Source organism: Sus scrofa, chromosome 7 (genome assembly GCF_054392235.1).
Source record: "Sus scrofa isolate SSC_HxYL_T2T_F1_AM1 chromosome 7, Sscrofa_HxYL_maternal_Yorkshire_Landrace_v2.0, whole genome shotgun sequence".
Taxonomy (NCBI): Eukaryota; Metazoa; Chordata; class Mammalia; order Artiodactyla; family Suidae; genus Sus; species Sus scrofa.
The window spans coordinates 125,298,530-125,325,219 of record NC_139389.1 but is presented as its reverse complement, the minus strand read 5'-3'; the positions used below and the strand labels follow the sequence as shown (position 1 = coordinate 125,325,219).

At 46.8% G+C, this 26,690-nt stretch overlaps 1 protein-coding gene across 2 annotated transcripts in view; it reads right to left on the bottom strand.

The window, feature by feature from the left end:
• Positions 1–26,690, bottom strand: part of GOLGA5 (golgin A5) — a 63,740-nt gene that overhangs the window by 36,759 nt on the left and 291 nt on the right. Inside the window, exons 2-3 of one of the 2 annotated variants that reach the window (XM_084970089.1) lie at positions 2,923–3,116; positions 273–447 (exon numbers count right to left, since the gene is read on the bottom strand). The gene's annotated coding sequence lies outside the window, so the exon portion shown is untranslated. The remainder of the gene's footprint in view (positions 1–272; positions 448–2,922; positions 3,117–26,690) is intronic. The other variant, XM_084970088.1, reaches the window with a different exon arrangement.

The window sequence follows — 26,690 nt, the reverse complement described above, 5'->3', positions numbered from 1 at the left end:
CAGCCAGCTGAAGGCAACTCAGGCGGCAGCACCGGCGGCTTCGGGGTCCTCGCGCCTGGCCACGCCCCTTTTCCTCCCGTGGCGAGAAACGGGGTGGGCAGGGCTTGTGTGCGTGTGACGTAGCTCGCCTCCCGGGCGACGGCCTGCACGCGGCCGACACAACATTGCAAGCCACGCCCTTCGGGGGGCGGGCCCCGGTGCGGCCCACGTGAGTGGCGGAGGCGGTGCCCCTCCTGGAAGGAATTTGAGACTTGAGACCCGCCCGTGCTTACCTCTAAGGCACTTAGCTTAGGCCCTTCTGGTTTTTCATATGACGATGTTGAGGCCCACGGCAGGAGGTGGGAATACAGAAAATAAGATCCTTGATTTTATGCATTTTGCTTTCTAGTCGCAGGGGTATAGTAAGTAAACCAGTGGATGAACAGGAGGATTGCAGGGCCACCAGAGCTGTAAAGACGAGATAATGGGGGGTGGGGGAAGTACTTTAAATGATATTATGGTCAGGGAAGTTCTCTTTGAGGAGGTGACATCTGAGTTGAGACCCAAAAGTGAAAAAGGCCAGTAAAGGGCTTTCCGTACAGCAGTCTTGTAGTTGTGTATATGCACACAGTTCACTGAATATTTGAAATGAGTCTGAAATCCACGTTCAGTAATTCAAAAAAGGAGTTCCCCTTGTGGCTCAAGGGAAAAGAATCTGATTAGTAACCATGAGGTCGGGGGTTGGATCCCTGACCTTGCTGGGTGAGTTAAGGATCCAGCATTGCCGTGAACTGTGGTGTAGGTCACTGATGATGCTCAGAGCCTGTGTTGCTGTGGCATAGGCCTGCAGGTGTAGCTCTGATTCAACCCCTAGCCTGGGAACCTACATATGCCTCAAGTACAGCCCTTGGTAAAGCCAAAAAATTAAAAAAAAATAAAAAATTAAAAATAAAATAATGCAATGAATACTCAGCACCTACTTTGTGTGCAAGGTTGGACTAATTTGGCCTAAATAACAAGCCTACAACATAGTCCCAAGGACCTCAGAAGTTAGCTTATCTAAGATCACGTGCCCTAATAAGGAATCCACATTATTCCCTTAGGCACAGTGTTTTACTGTCTCCAAATTAAATATTGGGTGTGTTAACAGCTCCTTCTTTTCCACCTCTCAAGACAGGTTTAGCCCAGTCCAGTGAACAGAAAAACTCAGCAGCACTAGAAATAATAATGATGATAATAAGAGCCTCTAATTGTTCCTATGCCCTTATTGAGTGCTGTATATTGTGTTAAGTGTTAGACATGTTAGACATGTTTCACGTCTTACACTAGCCATAAGCAAGTACTGTTATTATCCTGTGGTAGGTGGCATTGTTGTTCCCCTCAGAGATGTAAAAAATCAAGAAACAAGCCTACATTAGATAGAGTTGGGAGACCAGAAGGGGGAGCTCTCACACTTTGTGACCAAAGTAGAGCCCAACCAGAAGTATCTTTCTTGGTAACAACTCAGCCAATGAAAAGCTTCAGACACTTTGTTTACTAAAGCCCTCCCAACTTCCTTTCCCCCTCTATAAAAGTGGTCTCCTTCCTTTGCACAGGTGCACAATTGCAGGCGATTCACCATGGTTGCAAAACCACAAACTGCAGGAGTTCCCTGGTGGTTCAATGGGTTAAGGACCTGGCATTGTCACTGCTGTGGCTCAAGTCGCTGCTAAGGTGCCAGTTTGATCCCTGGCCTGGGAACTTCCAAATGTGGCAGGTGTGGCCAAAAAAGAAAAAAATGCAAATTGCAATTCTCTGCTGATCCCAGATAAACCCATCTTTGGCAGAGAAATACATGGGAGTCTAGTTGTTTCAGGTCAGTAAAGACTGTACGTCATAGCTGTTGCCATGTGACTACAATGCATCCTGTAGGAAGAGTGTCTTTTCCAGCCTTTCAGATGTCAGGCTTGATCATGTGACTTGATTTGACCAATAGAAGGGATATGCCTTTCACCACATCTGAGCAGTCATGTTAAGAGCCACTGTGTATTTCTACCAGGGCTCTTGATTTTTTCCTCTCTCATGAGAATGGCCTGTCCCAGATGGAGCTGTTCTCTCAGCCTGGGTCCTGGAAGGAAAGAGATGGGAAACAGCCCATGCCTTCCTAACAAATTACATGAGCACAAAATAAACCTTTGTTTTTAAAGATGTGAAATCATTTCTTACACAGCCTTGTCTAATGAAATCTGACTAATACATACCCTGTTTAACAGATGGAGACATTGAGATTTAGAGAGGTTTAAGTTAGGAGTTCCCTTTGTGGTGCAGTAGAATCGAATCCGACTAGTATCCATGAGGATGCAGGTTCGATCCCTGGCCTTGCTCAGTGGTTAAGGATCTGGTGTTGCCATGACCTGTGGTATAGACTGCAGACAAGGCTGGGATCTTAGGTTGCTGTGGCTCTGGCATAGGCTGGCCGCCTGTAGCTTTGATTCAACCCCCAGCCTGGGAATCTCCATATGCCATGGATGCAGCTCTTAAAAAAAAGAGAGAGATTTAAGTTACTTTCCCAAGGCCAAACAGGAAGCAAGTGGTGCATCTGGGACTGCAGAAATTTTTTTTTTTTTTTTTTTTTTTTAGGGAAGTTCCCCAACCAGGGGTCGAATCAGAGCTACAGCTGTCAGCATATACCACAGCCGGAGTGACGCCAGATCTGAGCTGAGTCTTCAGCCTACACTACAGCTCACCACAACGGGAACTCCAGAAACAGTATTGTTCATCACTGAAAGGATGAGAGTGAAAGAAGTTGAAGCGAACCAAATCTCCCATCCCGGCTGCCTAACCCTCAATGCCAATCTCATCTCAAGTAGCTTCCCTGCTTGACTTTCAAGGATGCCAGGAACATGGAGGTAGAACATTCTGCTGAAATGCTGGAGGCATTCCGGCATGCAGGCATAAAAAGACCTGGTGGAGTTCCCCAGGCCTGAGGTGGGGGGCGGGATCTTCATCACTCCTCAGGAAGATGCCATCTTGCAGGTGCATGTGACATTGGTGGAGGGGCCAAGTGGCAGGGCCAGAGTAGCCCCCTCCCCTTAGGAGCCAGGAGGCTGAGAAGGTGAGAGTCTCAGGAAGAAGGGCTAGTGCCAGACTGCCTGGTCCTAGAGGGCAGAGGGAGGAGAGAAAGATGCCTTGTGATGGGGCCAGGAAGGGGCACTGCTGTGTCATTGATCTCACCCCCATGTAAATTGCTGTTACTCTCTACTTAGAGGTACAGCATCTGAAGGCAGATGTGGTACCTGGGTGAAGTGACTCCCCCAGAGGAGCAGCCAAATAAATGTGTGCTTGCTTCAACTTGAGTCCTTCCCGACTGGCCTTTTCTCTCCCAACGAGAGAATTGAGGCAGCCCGCGGAGACTCAGTGCCTTGCGTAACCCGTGCAATGTGATTCCCAACAGGTCTCCTCCACTCCATCCAGACAGGTGTCCCCCCCATTCTGAAGACAAGCCTTGTGTCTTCCCCGGGTGCTGGCCTTCTTTCATACTCACCACTCTTCCCATTCAGCTATGTTGGGCTCCAAGGCCCCTTCAAGGAGATAGAACTCAAAGCTTCTGGCCAAGACAAGAGTTACCAGACCCTTCTCATCACCCCCCACCCCTGTCTCATTGTAATGCCCCCTCTCCCACCTTGAACGACCTGTCTTACTTCTTCCTACTCTCTACCAGGAAAGGTATGTGGCCCACTCTTCAGCCAGTCCCCATGGGCCCTTATATGTTCCCAACCAGCAAGTGTATGTGAGACCCCTCTTTCTCCAACCAATCAGCAGGTCAGCAGATGTATCCCGAGACTTCTCCTCTCCCTGAGCTATGAAAACACACAACCACTGGCCCGGGGTCGGCTCCCCCTGACCATCAGGAAGTCCCACTGTGCTTGCAGTGTCTCTTATCTCAATAAACTTCTTTCTTTTCACCTCCTTATGCTGGAAAATTCTTCTTTCTGATCCGCATGCACAGACAATGACCTACTCATTCCATTTTTGTTGAGTTGCCTAGTCTGTGCCAGGCATGGCTAGGCATTAGGATGACAGATAAAATGCTCTCAAAGAGCTCAAAGTCTATGTGAATAGATGAGGACATTGACAGTTATGAACAAGGTAGTGAGTCCTGCAAGGGAGGCCTGAAGCATGAATGAATTGGCACATGGATGAGAACATGTGGTTGTGTGCGTATGTACACCTCATTCTACTCAATGCTGTAGCCCCAGCTGCGTGATGTGACTGACCTCAGAGAGACAGCAATGCGGAATGGCTTGGATCAAGATCTTAACTCTCTGCTCAGGAAATGAACCGGGGGCACCCCGGGTGAAAACCAGGAATTCTAGCCACGAGACTAACTGGAGGCTAAAAGCAGAATTGCCCTGACCCTTGCCCTTGTTGAAAGCAAGAATGTTTCGAGGAGGCAAAAGACTGTAGAAAGAGGTACAAAGTTTCCTGTGAGAAACACAGGACAGCATCTGGGAGAGCACATGGTGCAGTCTATTTATCTAGGGCAGAAGCCAAGCAGGAATACACACTTAGAGGAGCACAGGTGTGGGTGTCCCCCTGCATGAGAAGCTCACCAGAGAGGTGATTTAAATCACTTACATAGAACAGTTCTTCTGAGTCACTGTTTTCCATTGGTCAATTACTATTATTATTATTATTATCTTGGCTTTTTAGGGCCGCACCCAGGGAATAGGGAAGTTCCCAGGCTAGAGGTCCAGTCGGAGCCACAGCTGCCAGCCCCAGCCACAGCCACAGCAACGCCAGATCCAAGAGGCATCTGTGACCTACGCCACAGTTCCATGGGAACCCCTATCCTCATGGATGCTAGGCGGGTTCATTACCACTGAGCCCCGAAGAGAACTCCTGGCCAATTGTCTTGTTTCGTCTTTCACACTTGACCAGATCCAGGACCCTCCCTGATCTCCGTGGGCATTTTTGGCCAAGATGGATTCCCAAGCAAGGCATGGTGGGAAGGTTATCCAGATTTATTACGGCTGGCACCCCCTCCCTTTATGACCCGGATGGGTCTCTCTGTGCATGTGGGGTTGGGGGGTCTCCCTGACCCTAAGGATGGGAACTATGTGACTGCTTGGTCTTTTGCCCAAGCAGGGCTTAGCCCCTCTTTTGATGCTGCCATTACCATTCCTTAACAAGGTCACAGTACCGATTATCTGCCTTGTGCCTATTACGTCTGTCTGGACGTATAGATAGGCAGCTGACAGTAAATGCCTATCCCAGAGCCCACTCATCTCCTTCCTCGGGAGGTGTAAACAAGAGGCTGGTTGCGAATGTCTGTCCTGGAGCCCCATCTGTCTCCTGCCTCATGACCAGTCTTGTGATCAGCAGGTAAGAGCAGACAGATCTAGGACTGAGCTCACAAGGTCATTCTGCTCTCTTCTAAGGATACGTGTGGCATTTTTAAGGCAGGGACTTGCGGAAAGTGGAACCCTTCAAAGGTTTCTCCTTTCTATGAACAATAAGGAATTTTACTCTTGATCAGTACAAACTCCAAACTCCATTTCTTTTTTGTTTGTTTCTTTCTTTCTTTCTTTTTTTCCCTTACCCATGGCATTCGGAAATTCCCAGGCCAGGGATCAAACCTGTGCCCCAGCAGTGACAATGACAGATCCTTAGCCCACAGAGTTATCTGGGAACTCCTCCTTTTCTTTTTTAAAATTATCCTTTGGGTGTTCCCATCATGGCACAGTGGAAAGGAATCCTACTAGGAACCATGAGGTTGTGGGTTCAATCCCTGGCATCGCTCAGTGGGTTAAGAATCTGGCATTGCCTTGAGCTGTGCTGTAGGTTGCAGATGCGGCTCGGATCTGGCATTGCTATGGCTGTAGCGTAGGCCAGTAGCCATAGCTCTGATTTGACCCCTAGCCTGGGAACCTCCATGTGCCGTGGCTGCGGCCCTTAAAAGTAAATAAATAAATAAAATTACCTTTTGGAAAATTCATTGATTGATTCAGCAAATATTTATTGAGCTTTGCTATGTGCTTAGTATAAATCTAGGTTCTAGGAATATGTACAGAAGGGACCAAAACAAAGATCCCTGTTCTCATGGAGCTTATATTCTAATAAGAGGAGACAGGTAAAATGAATCAAATTCTGGCACCTGGGATGGTGCTCAGTGCTAGGGAAATTACAAAGCAGGGAAGGAGAGGCTGGTGTCTGGGATGGAAGTTGTGGTTTTCAATAGGACCGTCAGGGAAGGCTGAATGAGAAGGTGACACCTCTGCAAAGGACTGAAGGAGGTAAGGGAGTGAGCCCAGAGCACCTGGGGCAGCAGAGAGGAGGAGGGAGTGCAGATACCTGGAGGCAGGGCCAGCCGGCCAGGACTGCAGGAGCGGAAGGGGCAGGAGGGTGGACGTCAGGGTGGAGAAGCAATCGGGCTTGAGGCATGTGAACTAAGAATGTCACCTGCCATATCAGTAAACGAAGGATGCTCCAGCCGTCAAACTTCTGTCTATAATTTTGTCTTGGTCCACATTCCAGGCTCAAAATTCCCAAAATGCTAGGAATTTCCTAAGTGTTAAGAGTGATACAAAGTTACTTGGAGTTCCCATCGTGGCTCAGTGGAAATGAATCTGACTAGCATCCACGAGCAAGCCGGTTTGATCCCTGGCCTTGCTCAGTGGGTCAAGGGTCCAGTGTCGCTGTGAGCTGTGGTGTAGGTCACAGGCACGACTCAGATCTGGCGTTGCTGTGGCGGTGGTGCAACAGCTCTGATTAGATCCCTAGCCTGGGAACCTCCATATGCCAAGGGTGCAAGTGGCCCTAAAAAGACAAAAAAAAAAAAGCCCCCAAAGTGTCTTTTGTTATGTTAATGAGATGGCTTTTGGAAGCACTAAGAATGGGCTAAACGTGGAATAAATCCAATAAATCTCCGGTGGTCAATGAATATGTAATAAAGCCTCCATAAAAACGCACAGGGACAGAGTTTGGAGAGCATCCTGATTGGTGAACAAGTGGGGATGCCCACAGAGTGGCATGGAATCTCTGCACCGCTTCCCACCTACCTTGCCCTTGAAACCAAACCCCCCCAAAACAGTTTTCTTGCCGAGGTTTCCTTAGCCTCTCTATCCAAAACCTTACTCCTTTTCTTGTCCCACCCCTATTCCCCTCAGGATTGAGAAATAGCCAAGAAAAAGGGGAATTTAAACTGAGCAGGATCTTTTAGGGCCTTCCTGGGTACAAAAGCCCCCTGTATCCCCTGTTTATTGTTTGTAGAAAAAGGCATTGGTCTCCCAGGGCTTCCTTGAGTTCCAAAGAGCAGACTTAAGCAGTTACTAGTTAGGGAAGTGAAGGAATGCAGAAACCACGGGAAGCAGCCGAGAAACAATAGTTCAGCAACAAAACGGACCCTTAGTTCCTCCTCAGGGGACTATGTAGAACAATCTGACGCATTTCAGGTGGTTCTGCAGAACTGAAGATCCTCCTCACCCCCCATCTCCATTATTTTTTTCTTTTAATTTTAAAAAATTGTTTTCCTGGGAGTTCCTGTGGTGGCTTAGCAGGCCAAGCATCCGTGAGGACGCAGGTCCAATCCCTGGCCCCTGATCAGTGGGTTAAGGATCCAGCATGGCCGTGAGCTGTGGTGTAGGTCACAGATGTGGTTTGGATCTCGTGTTGCTGTGGCTGTGATGCAGGCCAGCGGCTGCAGCTCTGATTAACCCCTAGCCTGGGAACTTCCATATGCTGCAGATTTGGCCCTAAAAAGCAAAAAAAAATTCTTTTTTGGCCTATCCATGGCATGTGGAATTCTCAGGCCAGAGAGCAGATCTGAGCAACAGCTGTAACCCCTACCCATGCCACAAGCTGCAGCAATGCCAGTCCTTAACCCACTGTCCTGAGGCAGGGAATGAACCTGCATGCCAGGGCAGTAGCAGGTAACTACATGCCGATCACCAGACTGGTTGGAACCAGGAGGTAGGTGCTGAAGATTCCGGGAACATCGCTCTGTTACCTCATCACTGACCAATCAGAAAAAAATCATACAGGACTTTCCAGGTGGCCTGGCAGTTAAGGATCGAGCACTGTCACTGCTGTGGCTCAGGTTTGCTCCCTGGCCCAGGAACTTCTGCATGCCTCGGGCGCAGCCAAAATAACTATATGAATAAAAAAGAATATAATAAAATAAATTTCCCCTCAAAAAGAACAAAAGAGGAGTTGCTGTTGTGACTCAGTGGTTAACGAACCCCACTAGCGTCCATGAGGATGTGGGTTCAATTCCTGGCCTCGCTCAGTGGGTTGGGGATCCAGTGTTGCCCTGAGCTGTGGGGGTAGGTCGCAGGTGCGGCTCGGATCTGGCTTTGCTGTGGCTGTGGCAAAGGCTGGCAGCTGCAGCTCTGATTTGACCTCTAGCCTGGGAACCTCCATATGCTGTGGGTATAGCCCTAAAAAGACAAACAAAACAAAACAAGACAAAACAACATCTCTGAAAGCCATTCCGGTCTTTTGAGCATGAGCTGACTATTCTGCCTGTTGGACCCTGCAATCAACACTGTACTTTCCTTCAGCACAACCTAGTGTCAGTACATCAGCTTTGCTGCGTGACAGGTGAGCAGACCCAAGTTCAGTTCATTAACACCCCGGGCGGTTCTCCATCTGGCTTGTTCTGAGTTATATCCTTTCACTACAAACCAGCGATCTAGTAAGTAATATTGTTTCTCTCTGAGATATTCTAGCAAATTATTCAAACCCAAGCAGGGCATTTTGCGGACCTCTGATTTATAGCCAGTTTGTTAGAAATACAGGTAACTTGGACTTGCAAGGAGTGTCTGAAGTCCAAGGAGGGTGTTGGAAGCTCCAACCTTTAGCTGGTTGGTCAGAAGCACAGATAAAACCTGGGTTTGTGACTGGCCTCTGAAGTGGGGCCTGGGCTTGGGGGGAGGGGGGGTCTTGTAGGACGGAGCCATTAACCTGTGGAATCTAATGCTCTCTCCAGCTTGACACTCTCAGAATTGAGTTGAATTCTAGGACACCAATTTGGTTAGTTTTCTTAGATTGCTTTCTGTCTACAGAATCCTGGGGGTACAAAGATTTCTTAATTTGTAATATCAGTGCAAACTAGTGGTGTTTCTTCTAACATAATTCTCTTTAAAACTTTGTGAGGAGTTCCCATTGTGGTGCAGCATAAACGAAAATAACTAGTATCCATGAGGATGTGGGTTCGATCCCTGGCTTCACTCACCTTGCCGTGAGCTATGGTGTAGGTCACAGATATGGCTCGGATCACACGTTGCTGTGGCTGTGGTGTAGGCCAGTGGCTACAGCTTCGATTTGAGCCCCCTAGCCTGGGAACTTCCATATGCTGTGGGTGTGGCCCTAAGAAACAAACAAACACAAAACCCCTCGTGCTTAATAGTAAGCATTTCATTTTCCTTCATTCTAATTTTTTTTTTCTTTTTACGGCTACACCTGCAGCACATGGAAGATGCCGGGGTGGGGGTTGAATTGAAGCTGTAGCTGAGGTCTATGCTACAGCCACAGCAACGCCAGATCCAAGCCACTTGTGCGACCTATGCTGCAGCTTGTGGCGACACCATATCCTTAACCCACTGCATGAGGCCAGAGATAGAATCCACATCCTCACAGACAATATGTTAGGTTCTTAACCCACTGAGCCACAATGGGAACTCCATAATTTTTCTCCATTCTTTTTTTTTTTTTTTTTTTTTGTCTTTTTAGAGCCTCACCCGAGGTATATGGAGGTTTCCAGGCTAGGGGTTGAATTGAGGCTACAGCTGCCAGCCTACACCACAGCCACAGCCACAGCCACGCAGGATTTGAGCCAAGTTTGCCACCTACACCACAGCTCATGGCAACACCGGATCCTTAACCCACTGAATGAGGCTGGGGATCAAATCTGCATCCTTGTGGATGCTAGTCAGATTCATTTCCTCTGAGCCACATGGGAAATCCTCCTCTATTCTTTCTTTTCTTTTGTCTTTTTGCCTTTTCTAGGGCTGTACCCGCGGCACATGGAGGTTCCCAGGCGAGGGGTCTAATCGGAGCTGTAGCCGCCGGCCTACACCAGAGCCACAGCAACGTGGGATCCGAGCCTCGTCTGCAACCTACATCACAGCTCACGGCAATGCCAGATCCTTGACCCACTGAGCAAGGCCAGGGTTCGAATCCTCAACCTCATGGTTCCTAGTCGTATTTGTTAACCACTGCACCACGGTAGGAACTCCCTTCCTCTATTCTTTACTGCACTATGTACTTTTCGTGGATATATACATGCACATTAAAAGTATAGACATTTGCAAGAATAATGGACATTCACTTATGGCAGGAGTTACTTCTGGGCAGAGGAAGCAGGAACAGAGTGGCCTTCAGATATAAGTTTTTTAAGGCTCAGAAACAAATATGGTATGATGTTATTTGACAAAACTGTAATGAGGGTATATGGGCATTTGTTATTCTATAGTCCTGTCTTATATTTGAACTATTTCAAAATAACAAAGTAAATTATTTTTTTAAAAAGCCAGGATACCCACTGCCATTCAGTATTGTACTTAAAGTCCCAGCCAATGTAATGAAACAAGAAAAAGAAATGACATATTTGTGGGAGTTCCTGTGGTGGCACAGCAGACACAAATCCGACCAGTACCCTAGGATCCATGAGGATGCGGGTTCAATCCCTGGCCTAACTCAGTGGGTTGGGGATCCGACGTTGCCCTAAGCTGTGGTATAGGTTGCAGACGTGGCTCAGATCCTGTGGCTGTGGTGTAGGCTGGCAGCTGTGGCTCCAATTCGACCTTTAGCCTGGGAACTTCCATATGCCATAGGTGCAGCCCTAAAAAGCACACACACATACGCACACAAAAGAAATAAAATATTTTCAAATTTGGCAAAGATCCATCAAATACTGCCACAGTGCTTAAAATAAGGAGATCTGTTAGCGGAGCTGGGTAAAGACTTTTTTTTTCTTTTATAACAAAAGAACATTTGTTCGGGGGTAGGAATAGTATGAAGCCACAAGGGGTCCTTCTCTGAATGATGTGCGGGAAGGTAAGTAGGCCCTGGGAGTTTATTAGCATAAAACATCCCTGAGAGGATGAGCGTTGAATCTGTTTTTATACCCTGCATATCTGTTTGTCAAGTCAGGGTCTGTCCACTCATTTAAGAAAGCATGAGGTTGTGTGGGAGTCTCTTACTGAGTACAAAGTTTTGTTAGCCGTTTGCTGCTTCCTGTTTCGATCTTTTATTTCCTCAGTCAGCAATCTCACTTTTAATCGAGTGCTTTGTTATAAAGAAAGAAGAAAAAAGAGGAACTTTGGTCAATCTTTGGTTAACTTGGTTAAGTATTTTTACTTTGGAAATCATGTTAATTACTCTCTGCATGTTTTGCTGAACGACCCAAGCCAGCCTCACTATTGATGCAATTCATCCCTGGTCTGGGGAATTCATGGGTTCCAGAACATCCCCCAAAGATAACAGTGGCTTTTGCCAATGTCGCTTCCTGATCACTGGAGGCTGCAGAAAGAAGATACGACAAGAGATAATATTGATAGTATTTCTTTGATTTACTGGACACTAAACTTGAAAAAAGTTTTATTTGGGAGAGGAAGTATAAGAAAATGAGACAAGGTGATACCAGGAACTTGATTCAACGAGTGGTTTCCAGGTCATGACCCGAGATCAGCCTAGATTCAGCCCAAAGTCTTACACTCTTGGATGAGCAGTAATATCTAGAGAAGCAGCTGGGCTAGAAACCAGAAGAGCCATGCTCATGTCCTGCTTTTTTTTTTGTCTTTTGTCCTTTGAGGGCCACACCCACGGCATATGGAGGTTCCCAGGCTAGGGGTCCAATTGGATCTGTAGCCGCTGGCCTACACCATAGCCACAGCCATGCCAGATCCCAGCTGCATCTGTCACCTACACCACAGCTCATGGCAACACCGGATCCTTAACCCCTTAACCCACTGAGTGAGGCCAGGGATGGAACCCTCATCCTCATGGATATTAGTTGGGTTCGTTACCACTGAGCCACAACAGGAACTACCTAATTTTTAGGATTTTGTTTGTTTGTTTTCTTTTGGCAGTTTAGGGCCGCATTCATGGCGTATGGAGGTTCCCAGGCTAGGGGTCAAATTGGAGCAGCAGCTGCCAGTCTACGCCACAGCCACAGCAATGTGGGATCGGATCCGAGTCTGGGACTATACCACAGCTCACAGCAACATCGGATCCTTAACCCACCGAGTGAGGCCAGGGATCAAACCTGCATCTTCATGGATACTAGTTGGGTTCTTTAACCACAGAACCATGACAGGAACTCCCAAGTCCTGCTTTGTAGCTAACTTGCTCTTGATCTCAGGTGTCGTGTTTCCTTCAGTTCCTCAATTTCTTTTTTTGTAAAATCAGGGTCCTGGGCTATATCATCTCCAAAGTTATTCTACATCCAAAAGTCACAAAGGGACTTCACATATCCTAGAAAGAATGTCACCGGAAGTTGGAACCGCAGCACTCCTCCGGTCAACTCTCACGCATTCATTTGATGCTCAGCCAACATTTGCAAAGTGCTTATAATGTTTTGAGACACTGGATAAAGACACATAACAGGTAGTTGCCTGTGGCCCAAGCAGTGATTTCTGAGCAAGATGTGGTGGAGGCAACCCGATCTGCTAGGAGCATTTTGGCAAAATGCTACTGCCTTCCTCATCTGGGAGCTTGGGCAAAGCCTCCTTCCCAAAAATAATTCTCTAGGGAGGGGACTTTCTTGAAGCTTTTTTCTTGAGCTCTAGGGGAAAAACCTGGTCTTAAGAAAACCCTGAGGTCTTAATAGGGTTGATGGGAGGAAGCAGACATCTTTTGAAAAGTTTAAGCAAATTTTTGTTTTCGTGTCTGCATCAGGCTATAGCAGTTCCTTTGTTCTGGGAAGACCACATGAATAACAATGACAGTAAATGATTCTGTGTAGTGCTTCCCACACACCAGGTATTGTGCTGACTGTCATTCATTTCATCCTCATAACAGACTGTAAGGGAGGTATTATACTTAACCCCATTTTACAGATAGGGAAACTGAGGATCCGAAAAATTAAGAACACTTATTTGAGATCACATACAGTGAGTAGTCAGGTTGGAATTTGAACCCGGACATCTGGTAAGAGCTCTCAATTGCAACCACTGATGCCTCCCTAAATGGGTCTGTTGGTGACAGTAAAATAGAGCTAGGATTCTCTCATGACCCAGTGTCTTAGTTTCTGATGGCTGGTGTGACAAATTACCACTAACTTTGTGGCTTAAAACAACACCACTGTGTTTTCTTACAGTCCTGGTTGGTTATAAGCCCAAAATGGGTGTCACTGATATAAAATTGAGGGGTTGGCAGGGTTACGCCCCTTCTTGCTGGCCCCAGGGAGGAATCTGTTTCCTTGGTTTTTCAAAGGCTGCCTGCATCCTCTGCCTGCATCATCAGGTGGTAGAAAACAGCAATAATAGCAGGTTTTTTGTTTCTGTTTTTTATTTATTATTATTATTATTATTTTTGTCTTTTTCTAGGGCCGCTCCTGTGGCATATGGAGGTTCCCAGGCTAGGGGTCTAATTAGAGCTGTAGCTGCCAGCCTATGCCAGAGCCACAGCAACTTGGGATCCGAGCTGAGTCTGCGACCTACACCACAGCTCACGGCAATGCCAGATCCTTAACCCACTGAGCAAGGGCAGAGATCGAACCCGCAACCTCGTGGTTCCCAGTCAGATTTGTTAACCACTGAGTCACGTTGGGAACTCCTTGTTTCTGTTTTTTAAATTGTCCCTGGAGGGCCCATTTTGGCTCAGCCATAACGAACCTGACTATTATCCATGAGGACACAGTTCAACCCCTGGCTTCAAACAGTGGGTTAAGGATCCGGTGTTGCTGTGAGCTGCAGTAGAGGTCACACACTCGGCTTGGATCTGGTGTGGCTGTGGCTGTGGCTGTGGCTGTGGTGTCGTCCAGTAGTTACAGCTCTGATTGGACCCCTAGCCTGGGAACTTCCATATGCCACCTGTACAGCCCTAAAAAGACTAAATAAATAAATTGTCCTTCCTTGGAAAGTAAAAAGGAAATACCTTGTGCCAGTTCTGGAAAAAAAAATTTTTTTCCCTTTTCTTTTTTAGCTGCCCCTGAGGCATAGCGAAGTCCCCAGATCAGGGATCAAATCTGAGCCAGAACTGAAACCTATGCCACAGCTGCAGCAATGCTGAGTCATTAACCCATGATGCCACAGCAGGAATTCTAGTTCCAGGAAGTTCGTGAGAACTGTGATGATCTGAGAAATCTAAGATTTGGGGAAAAGCCTTAAACCAGCTGTAGAGCCAAAAGAGGTCTTAGGGATCACTGAGTTCGACCTTCTCGTTTCTAAGAAATGAAAGGACTGGAGGCTCCTGTCATTGCAGCCACTCTTCCAAGCTTGCCCACGTGGTTTCTGCATAGTTCATTTTGCTGTCACTCTCACTGCCTCCTTCAAGGTGCCTTCTGATTCCCGATATCTAAGAATATATCTATCTGCCCGTCCATGCACACTGCAGTATAACATTATAGGCTGGTCAAAATGTTAAAAGGATTCACCCAGGACACAGTTCTAGGGGAAATGCTTGGCTCTATGAGCTCAATCACTCTGGATACGTCAGCTGACCCAATGCAACCCACACTGTCACAAGACAGTCAAGGGCAGTGAAGCGCATCTGCCAAAAGACTAAGAAGGGATTTCTAGACCAAAAGAGATGTTGACTATTTGTGCTGGTAACTAAGGGTACTTCCTCAAGGCTCACCAGGATCAGGCATGTGACTTGTAACCCCTGGGACTGGACCATACACCGCATTCTCAATTTTACTCTTGCTGCTGAAAATAAATTGCAAAGGCATCTGTGGAAATGTCCAGAGCCCCAGGGGTCAAGACAATTGGGAAATGTAAAGGAGAATGAGGCATTCTGTCTTTATTTATTTATATCTAACCTTAATTCCAGAAAGGACTGAATGCAGCTTTCAAGGTTGCATAAAACAGAGAGTGTAAATTAAAAGGGAGAGCGGGGAGTTCCCGTTGTGGCTCAATGGTTAATGAATCCGACTAGGAAGCATGAGGTTGAGGGTTTGATCCCTGGTCTCGGTCAGTGGGTTAAGGATCTGGTGTCGTTGTGAGCTGTGGTGTGGGTCGCAGACGCGGCTCGGATCCCGAGTTGCTGTGGCTCTGGCGAAGCCCAGCGGCTACAGCTCCAATTAGACCCCTAGCCTGGGAACCTCCATATGCCATGGGTGTGGCCCTAGAAAATTAAAAATAAATAAATAAATACAAGGGAGAGTGGTATGGAAAAAACCTAAGTGTCCATCAAGGGATGAACGGATAAAGAAAATGTGGTGTACATGTGTATGCACATATGACGGAACACTACTCAGCCATAAAAAAGAATAGATTTTGCCATTTGCAGCAGCACAGATGGACTTAGAAAGTATTGTGCTACGTGAAATAAGTCAGATAAAGACAAATACTGCCTGATATTACTTATACGCGAATCTAAAAAGTACAACAAACCAGTGAACATAACAAAAAAGAAACAGACTCACAGAAATAGAGCACAAACTAGTGGTTACCGGTGGGGAGAGGGAAGAGGGAGAAGAAATATAGGAGTAGGGATTAAGAGGTAGAAACTATCACATACAAAATAAGCTACAAGGATATACTCTAGAACACAGGGAATATAGCCAATATTTTATAATAATTATAAATGAAGTACAACCACTAAAAATTATGAGTCACTATACTGTACACTTGTAACATATAATATTACACATCAACTCTACTTCAATTTTTAAAACATTTTTTAGAAGGGACAGTGAGGAGTTCTCCTTGTGGCTCAGAAGATTAAGAACATGACATAGTGTCCTTGAAAATGCAGGTTTGATTCCCTGGCCTCGCCCAGTGGGTTAAAGATATGGTATTGCTGTGGCTGTGGTGTAGACCAGCAGTTGCCTCACTGATTTGACCCCTAGCCTGGGAACATCCATATGCTGCAGGTGTGACCATTAAAAAATAAATAAGTACTTAACTGACTAATTAAATAAATAAATAAAATGGGAGCATGATACCGACGTTATATAAATATGGAAGTCATGTTCTAACCCCAAATCCAACTTTTTATTAAAAATGTCTACAAAAATAGCCAACTAAAGCTGGTATACCTCTTAGTTCTAAAGTACAAATTTTAAAAACTTTATTACAGCTTAACTCACATACCATAAAATTCACTCTTTTAGGAAGTTCCCATTATAGCTCTGCAGTAACGAATCCCACTAGTATCCAGGAGGACTCGGGTTTGATCCCTGGCTTCACTCAGTGGATTAAGTATCTGGCATTGCCCTGACCTGTGGGGTAGGTCGCAGACGCAGCTCAGATTCTACGTTGCTGTGGCTGTGGCGTAGGCTGGCAGCTGCAGCTCTGATTTGACCCCTAGTCTGGGAACCTCCATATGCCACAGGTGTGGCCCTAAAAAGAAAAAAATAATAAATAAATAAATAAATAACAATAAACTAAAACTTAAAAAAATTATCTTAGAAAAATATAAAAGAACACTCATTCCTTTCTGGGGAGAAAACAAAATGGTATAGGCACAGCCACTTTGGAAGAGAGTTTGGCATTTCTTAAGCAAAACTAAACATACTCTTTCCATGTGATACAGCAGTTGTGCTCCTTGGTATTTACCCCAATGAGTTGAAAACGTATGTCCACACAGTATCTGCCCAGGGATGTTAATAGCACCTTTATTCATAATTCCCCAAACTCGGAAACAACTAGGATGCTCTTCTGTAGATAAATGGATAAATAAACTACGGTACAGTCAGACAAGGGATTATTGTTCAGTGCTCAAAAGAAACCCTTAAGCTATGAGAAGATAAGGAAGAGACTTAAATGCATGTTACTAAGTGTAAGAAACCAATGTGAGAAGGCCACCTACTGCAGGATTCCAACTATACGACGTTCTGAAAAAAGCAGAATGATGGAGACAGTAAAAAGATCAGCGGTTGCCAGGGGTTGGGAGGATGGAGGGATGAACAGGTGCAGCACAGAGGTTTTTCAGGGCAGTGAAACTATTTTGTACGATACTGTAAAGGTGGGTCAATAGCACTGTATAATTTGGCAAAATCCATGGATTGTACAACACCAAGAGTGAACCCTAAAGTAAACTATGAACTTTGGGTGATACGGATGTGTCAGTGGAGGTTTATTGATTGTAATAAAAACATTGCTCTGGTGGAGTTCTCACTGTGGCATAGGAGGCTAAGGATCCGGCATTGCTCTGTGGCAGCACCGGTTCAATCCCCAGCCCGATGCAGAGGATTAAGGATCTGGCCCTACCACAGCTGTGGTGTAGGTCGCAGCTGCAGCTTGGATTCAATCCCTGGCCCAGAAACTTCCATACGCTGCGGGTGCAGCCAAAATAAATAAACAAAAAAGCAGGACTCTGGTGCAAGATGAGACTGTGTGCATGTGGGGAGCAGGGGGATATACCAGGACTTTCTGTAGTTTCTGCTCAGTTTTGCTGTGAACTTAAAACTACTCTAAAAAATACAGTCTATTAAAAATAACCCACATAAACAAATAAACAGAATAATACACCAGGAAGCTATCATATCACATGCATCCTGACTTTAGCAGGATGCATGTGTCGTGACGGTTCCAGGGCAGTGGATGCTCCTGGTGTCTTGCCCAGGATCTGTTCGCTGGGCCAGCACCACCTCCTGCCTGCAGGTGTTGGCTGCTAAGATGTCTCTCCATGCCTTTCTCAGGTTGGTTCCCACTCTGCCTTTGGCTATGGGAAGCTGTGTCCTGCCAGGAGATGCCTGGGAGGTTACACTCCCTCTTCATGGCCAATGACTGGCCAGTGTGGGTACCTGACAGCTCAGCCCTCTTGTGCTTCAGCGGTCCTCAGGGGCATCAGGACGAGGTCCACATTTTTGCACAGTTCTTTCCTTTGCTCTGTCCCTTCCCCCACACCCCCTAGTTCTCTCCTGAGTGTAAACCCCCACCCAACAACCCACTGGCACAAGAAGCACCTCTCAGGCTTTGCTTCTTGGGAACTGATCTACGACAGCGCCTATGGGCCACCCTGTCTTTCGAGTGCACCCTGATTTGTTTTGCAAAATATTACACGGAAGGTCATCTTAAAAGGTCAGGTGATTCACTGTCCACAGTATTCCTGTGATACAAAGACCTTTAACTACTTTTTCTGCGTTGGTGGGCCGAGACACATGGCATTGCCCTTGAGTCTGGCTCCACAAAAAAGTCTTTTCCTCCCAAGCACAAGGTTTCACATTAAAAGAGGGACTTTGGAGGGGGAAAAAAGTGGAAGTAAAAGAAGAAAGGACAGTGGTGGTGACATACAATGTGGCGAGAAATGAGTCTGAAAAACTCTGGGTTTCCTTTGGGTGGGCCACAGATTTCACAATAAGCTTACACACCCACACCCACATTCACATCTGTTCGTTTATCCAATTCAGTATCTCCCCTTTAGAGACCAGCTCTATGGAGACCAGAAAGAATTTCTACCTTGGTCCTCTTGGGTTTTTTTTTTCTTTTTTGGCAGCACCTGCAGCCCATGGAAGTTCCTGGGCCAGGGATTGAATCCGAGCCTGAGCAGCGAGTTATGCCACAGCTGCAGAGACATTAGATCCTTAACCCACGTGCACTGGGCTGGGGATCAAACCAGCACCTCCACAGAGACAAGCTGGATCCTTAACCCACTGTGCTACAGCAGGAACTCCCACCTCGGTCATTCTGAAAAGCGTGCCCTGCCAGGTGATGTAGACGACCTGGACAGCAGCCGCGGGGGAGAAAAGCCTCAAGATTCCTGGTCCCTCTCTCCAAGCTTATCTCCCTTATAGACTTCTGGCCATTTATTTAATTTTTATGAGCCTTCATTTTTTAATCTGTAAAAGAGAATAGCAACAGTCACTACTTCATAGGTTTTATTAGTTAATTAATCCTTTATAGAGGATTAAATGATAAAACAATACTCTGCTGACAGGTCCTGAGCAAGCATTGAAAAAGCATGACAGGAGTTCCTGTTGTGGCTCAGTGGTTAATGAATCCAATTAGGAACCATGAGGTTGCGGGTTCGATCCCTGGCCTTGCTCAGTGGGTTAAGGATCCGGCGTTGCCATGAGCTGTGGTGTAGGTCGCAGACTCAGCTCGGATCCCAAGTTGCTGTGGCTCTGGCGAAGGCTGGCAGCTACAGCTCCAATTAGACCCCTAGTCCGGGAACCTCCATATGCCGCAGGAGCAGCCCTAGAAAAGGCCGAAAGACAAAAGAAAAAAAAGGCATGACAGCTTTAATACTAGAGGGAGAAAGGACTTTTTTTTTTTTTTTAATCTCTTGTCTTTTTAGGGCTGCACCCTCGGCATATGGAGATTCCCAGGCTAGGGATCCAACTGGAGCTGGAGCTGCCGGCCTGCACCACAGCCACAGCAACACCAGATCTGAGCCACGTCTGCGACCTACACCACAGCTCACGGCAATGCCAGATCCTTAACCCACTGAGCCAGGCCAGGGATCGAACCTGTGCCCTCATGGATGCTAGTCAGATTCGTCTCCACTGAGCCACAACGGGAACTCCAGAAAGGACATTTTAAAACTGGGCTTGTGGGATCCTTGACTTCGGGCCTATCTCCAACCACCCTACAACCTCCTCCTCTTCTGTCATCACGTGGTATTTACTGAGCGCTCCCGGGACCTCTGTGGAGGCTCCTACTCCTCTTGCTAGAAGTGCTTCGTGGTGACAGTGCTCTTAGGCAACAGAACTCCCTTCTCCACCTCCCAGCGGTGAGTTGTGCCTGCCTGGCTGTTCTGGAACAGACTTTGGAATACAAACAGACTCTGGAATACAAACTTTATCTTACTCTGTTTTCTTTCTTAGCAGAGTTAAAAATTTACACAGTGCCCTTAGATGTGCAGAAAATGCTGTGTTCTTCTCTTTCTGTTGGGCCTCAGAGGGTAAAGGGCAGAGGAAAGATGAGGTCTTAGAGATGCCAGTTAGAGGCTTCACAGATTCTTCTGGCTTAAATCACTTTCCTTCAGTTTTGTTTTTTTGAAAAGTGATTAGTTGGAGTTCCTGTTGTGGTGCAGCAGAAACGAATCCGACTAGGAAACATGAGGTTGTGGGTTTGATCCCTGGCCTTGCTCAGTGGGTTAAGGATCTGGCCTGGCCATGAGCTGTGGTGTAGGTCACAGATGTGGCTCAGATCGTGTTCCTGTTGGCTGCGGTGTAGGCAGGCACCTGTAGCTCTGATTCAACCCCTAGCCTGGGAACCTCCATACGCTATGTGTACAGCCCTAGAAAGACAATAAATAAATCAATAAATAAAAGAACCCCTGGAGTTCCTGTTGTGGCTCAGTGGGTTAAGAACCTTGACTAGCATACATGAGAATGTGGGTTTGATTCCTGGCCTAGCTCAGTGGATTAAAGATCCTTCATTGCTGCAAGCTAGGACATAGGTTGCTGAGGGGGCTCGGATCTGGCATGGCTGTGGCTGTGGCGTAGGCTGGCAGCTGCAGCTCTGATGAGACCCCCTACCCATATGTGGCCCTAAAAAGCAAATAATAATAATAATAGTAATGGAACCCCTGAGTTTTAGCCAGATCCATGGCAGCCCAACTGAAGTCTACAATTCCCAGCCTCCCTTGAAGCCAGGTACAGTCATGTGCCTCAGTTCTGGCCAATAGGACGTACCATGCATGTACATTTTCCAGCCCTTCTCGGAATGTGACATGGTCTGGAGCCATCTTGGACCAACCATCCAGAAACAGAAGAGCTGAAGACAGAAGGAACCTGGGTCCCCAACATCAAGGTATTTCTCTATCAGCCCTCGACTGCTAACAAAAGTGTTTCCCAAGGGAGAAACCTATTTTGTCATGTCACTGTCACTTTGGTCTTTGTCAGAGCAGCTGACTCTGTATTCTAACTAATACACTTTCTGTTCCCTCTTTTTCTTTTCCAAATGGCATCTGGAGATGGGGTAGACTTATGCAGCCTTGTGGCCATTGGAAGTGAACTCAATTTGGTTCTCTGTTTAGGGTCTCACAGGCTGAAATCAAGGTGTTGCCTGGTCTGGGTGCCTTCTTGGATGCTCCGGGGAAGAGTCCAGTTCTAAGCGTATTCAGCTGGTTGGCAGATTCACATTCCTTGTGGTTGTAGGACTGATGTCCCCATCTCTTTGCTAGCTGTCAGCTGGAGGCCTCTCTTAGCTTCTTAAGCTGCCTGCCTGCCTGTGGCTCCTCCACCCTCAAACCAGCAATGAATCCCTCTAACACAAGCCAGAGAAAACTCTGCTTTTAAAGGGCTCATGCAATTAGAGTAAGCTCACCTGCCCAGATAATGTCCCTTTTGCCATATAACATAATTATGGGAATGATATCTCGTCATATTCAGAGGTTTTACCCATATTGAAAAAGGAGCAGATTATACATAAGTGAGAGTTACAAGGATCATTTTTTTTTTTTTCTTGTCTTTGGCCATTTCTAGGGCCGCTCCCGCTGGCATATAGAGGTTCCCAGCCTAGGGGTCTAACCGGAGCTGTAGCCACTGGCCTACACCACAGCCCCAGTCTGCAACCTACACCACAGTTCATGGCAATGCCGGATCCTTAACCCACTGAACAAGGCCAGGGATTGAACCCAAGTCCTCATGGATACTAGTTGGGTTCATTATTGCTGAGCCACAACAGGAACTCCAATTGACTGCAAAACTTTCAATGACCACCAAGAAGAGCGGGAGCCTCCCCCAAGTACAGGAGCATAGCAAACAGCACCTAACTTTATCATGCCATTTAATTCAATCAATATTTATTTAATGAGCACCTACTCTATGACAGCTACCCTTCTGGGCTTGGTGGCTCTGAATAAGATAGGCTGGTGATTTAGAAGTAGTTTACAATTTAGTGGAGCCCTGGGAAAGTAACAAATATATAAAGTGAGGTAGTAAAACAAGGTAATAGAGAATGGTGGAGGTTTGTGTGCTGTTTAGGTCTGCTGGCCCAGGACAGCCTTTCTGAGCAGGAGATGACATCTGGGCAGGAGCTAGCTGTGTGCCTGGCAGGGAAAGGGCTTTCTAGGAAGAGGGAACTGCAGAGGCAAAGGCAAGAAAGCCATCAGGCTGGAGTGGAGTCAGTCATGTGGCAGGAAATGGGTCAGTCATGAGAGTAGGCAGGAGTAAAGTGATGCTAGCTGGGCAGGATTTTATTCTGGCAAGGATAGCATGGTTTTGCACTGGAAATCATGATGAAAAGTTTTGCAAGTCGAGGGTGGTGATCCATAGCCATGTGAATGTAATTAATGCCATTGAACCACACGTATAAAAATGGTTAAAATGGCCATTTTTATCTTGTATATATTTTACGACAATAAAAAAAAAATGAAAAAAGGAATTCCCATCATGGCTCAGTGGTAACAAACCTGACTAGTATCCATGAGGATGCAGGTTCAATCCCTGGCCTTGCTCAGTGGGTTAAGGATCTGGTGTTGTCGTGAGTTGTAGTGTAGGTCGCAGACATGGCTCGGATCCTGTGTCACTGTGGCTGTGGTGTAGGCCGGCAGCTGTAGCCCAGATTTGACTCCTAGCCTGGGAACTTCCATATGCCACAGGTGTGGCCCTAAAAAGACCAAAAAAAGAAAAAAAAAGAATAAGTAGTACTTGGTCAGAATAAAAACAAAGGGAGTCAGTCGGGGGTCAGAGGGAACAGCATAATTAAATGCCTGGGGGAAGGGAAGACATGAAATATTAAAAGAAAAAAAGATTATCTTAAGAAGCCCTAAGGGAAGTTCCCCTTGTGGCTCAACAGGTTAAGAACCTGACTTAATATTCATGAGGATGTGGGTTCGATCCCTAGCCTCGCTCTGTGGGTTAAGGATCTGGCATTGCTGTGAACTGTGGTATAAGTTGCAGATGTGGCTCAGATCCCTCATTGCTGTGTCTGTGGTGTAGGCTGGCAGCTGCAGCTCTCATTCAACCCCTAGCCTGGGAACCTCCTCATGCCCTAAAAAAAGAGAGAGAGAGAGAGGAAGGCATTTAGGGTGCTGACCAGGCTCGGTCTTTCCTCCGGATTCTGGTTATCTGGATGCCTTTGGTTTGTGAAAATGTATGGAGATACACATTTCTTTTTTTTTTTTTTTTTAATTTTCCCACTGTACAGCAAGGGGGTCAGGTTATCCTTACATGTATACATTGCAATTACAGTTTTTTCCCCCCACATTTCTAATTTGTGCATTTTTCTCTATACTTCCATTGAGATACCTAAATTAAAAAACCTTTCCAGTCTGTCTGAGGTAGGGGGAACAGACTGCAGGGACCCTCAGGGCTCATTTAGCTCACACTTACCATGCCCTCGGGGCATAGCTGACCCTACCTGGACCTTGAACCAAGTTTTTTCATTACCTGAATTATTCCTTTGATCTTTACAACGACCCCATGAAGCACAGAGAAGTGACGTGACTGCCTAGGGTCACACAGCCAGGAATCAGCAGAGATGGAGTTGAGGCCCAGGTGGTCTGGATCCACAGTCCATGCCTTTAACCATCACATCAAATGGAATGAAGGAATATTTTCAGCTCTTTCCCTCTTTAAACCAGAGGTTCTCAACTCAGGAAGGTGAGGATTTTGTACTTGCCCCCCCCCCACACACACTTCTGGCAAAGTCTGGGGACACTTTTGTCTGTTTGTCTTTTGGGGGATGCTCCTGCGGCATACGGAGGTTCCCAGGCTAGGGGGCCAACTGCAGCTGCAGCTGCTGGCCTATACCACAGTCATAGCAACTCGGGATCTGAGCCACATCTGCAACCTACACCGAAGCTCACGGCCATGCCGGATCCTTAACCCACTGAGCAAGAGCAGGGATCGAACCCCCGTCCTCATGGATGCCAGTTGGGTTCGTTAACCACTGAGCCATGATGGGAACTCCTGGAGGCATTTTTGGCTGTCACAGCTTGAGAGAGGGGTACTTCTGGCATCAGGTGGATAGCAGCCAGGGATGCTGCTAAATATCCAAGGATGCACAGGAGAGGCCCCACCCTCCCAGGCACAACAAGGATATTACTGGGCCCCGAACCGTCAGCAGTGCTGAGAAGAGTTGAGAAACTGCCCTCAACCAATTTTTTTCACATTCTCCCCAACTCTTGTTGCTTTGTAATCCTAATCTCTCACTTAATCTCTTTTAGACATAAAAAAGACTCTGAATCTGCTATGGCTCCTCCTTGCTCTTATCTCTGGTAAGAGTTATCTGCCACATCCATATCTGGCTGAGCCTCATTAACCTCTGACTGCATGATATGGTTGCAAGAATCCCAGCCTGCGATTTCCTGTGTGAGAATTCTGCTGGAGGCAGTTGATGGCGGGGGCGGGGGGGGGGGGGGGGCGGAGGTGTCCCCATGCTGATATGTCCACAGGGAGCCTGACCCTTTCCTGACACCTGTATCATCCTGCCACGCTGGTGCTGTTTTGCTGCCTACCTCTCTGTCCTGGCGCTTCTCATTGGCACAGCACACCCGACACTGGCTGCCATCCTGTGGGTGGGTACCAGGTACCAGGATTTTTGGTGACCAAAATCAAAGATTGCCATCATCTTTGTCTTATTGGGATTCTCAATTTATAGCCTAGCAATTCAAGGCATCCCATTGACACAGGGGGTAGCTAACTTTTATGGGGCACTTACTTGGTGTTAAGCACTATGGTAACAAATTTCATTCTGAGTGACCTTATGAAATAGGTGCTGGGGAGTTCCCGTCGTGGCGCAGTGGTTAACGAATCCGACTAGGAACCATGAGGTTGCGGGTTCGGTCCCTGCCCTTGCTCAGTGGGTTAACGATCCGGCGTTGCCGTGAGCTGTGGTGTAGGTTGCAGACTCGGCTCGGATCCCGCTTTGCTGTGGCTCTGGCGTAGGCCAGTGGCTACAGCTCCGATTCAACCCCTAGCCTGGGAACCTCCATATGCTGTGGGAGCGGCCCAAGAAATAGCAACAACAACAACAAAAAGACAAAAGACAAAAAAAATAAATAAATAAAAATAAATGAAATAGGTGCTGGTTTTTCTATTCGACAGTAGAGGAAACCTGGGCACTGAGAAGCTAAGTAACTTGCTCAGGTCATCCAGGTTAGAAGGGTAGAAGTGGGAATTTGTACTGCAGAAGCTTGATGGCACCCAGTTCCCATTCTGGTCTGTCTCATCTCAGCTTCCTCCTTGTGGTGGCTTAAGCTAGCCACCTTACAGCCTCTTCTGAGGCTCACTGACCATCCCTATGGCAACCCCCAGCAATCCTTTTGGCCCTCAGTTTTCAGCCACCTTCTCTTGTCCTAACTCTGAGCTCTCAGCCCCTACTGTTCTTTGTTTTTTGGTTTTTCGTTTTTTTGCTTTTTAGGGCCGCACCTGTGGCATATGGAAGTTTCCAGTCTAGGGGCTGAATTGGAGCTGTAGCTGCTGGCCTACACGACAGCCAGAGCAGTGTGGAATCTGGGTTGCGTCTGCGGTCTACTCCACAGCTCACAGCAACACAGGATCTCCGACCCACTGAATGAGGCCAGGGACAGAACCTGCCTCCTCATGGATACTACTCTAGTTCTTAATCCACTGAGCCACAACGGGAACTCCGTCTCAGCCCCTGCTGTTGCTGAAGGAGACTGAGGGGGCTACCCCTGGCCCTCTGTTGGCCTAAACATGTCTGGCACCAGGCCACCACTTTTATTCTGTTTCAACTGTGAAAGCCTAACAGCCGAAGGTCACCATTTATTCCAGGTGAACTGAGGGTGTAGTTGAGGTTACACTCTGCCTCTCTTATGAAACAGTAAATTCTCAAGGAGAAGGAACAGAATCCTATTTCTCTCCATGCTCAGCTACACCTGGTGCATGATGCTAATGCTCCCCATTGAGGAAGGCTGTGAAAGCGAAGCCATGAGAAGGGAATTTGGGTTTGGATAGGCGTGAGCTTGAAGCTCATAGTCACTTGTGAGCTGCGATCCTGGGCCCAGTATTTAACTTAGGGTTGGAATACTTTTTCTGACAATATATCCTTTCAACTTTGTGGGCCATATGGTCTTTCCTATAACTTCTTTTTTTTTTTATAATGATTTTTATTTTTTCCATCATTGCTGGTTTACATTTTCTATAACTTCTCATCTCTGCCTTGTTCCCCTAAAATAACCAGAGATAATATCTAAACCAAAGGGTGTGGCTGTGTTCTTACAGACCTATACACATAAAATAGGCAGTAGGCCCAGCGTAATAGGCTGACCCTTGTTTACTGTAAATAAAAGATTATGAAAGATCAAATGAGATACCCCAAGAATGTAGTCCTAGACCTTGCTCTTGATGTCCTTGGGAAGGACTGAACTTATTCCCCCACAATAATTCCATTCCATTCACCTTTCTGTGCTTCACGACATGGCACTTGTACGTACAGTATTTCATTTTTCTCTCCCTGTGAGATAATACCAAACATGTGAGGAGTAGCATTGCATAGGGATTAAAAGCACAGGATTCAGGAACTAGACTGCCTGGCTCTGCCACTTCAGAGGTATGTGACCTTCAGAAAATTAACCTCCTCCCTCACATAACTTCCCTCAGTTGCCTTATGTGTAAAGCTGGGGTGACGTTAACATCAGCTACCTCTTACAGGGTTGTTACTGGGATTAAACGAATCTGCACATCGAATCACCTGGGGATCTTC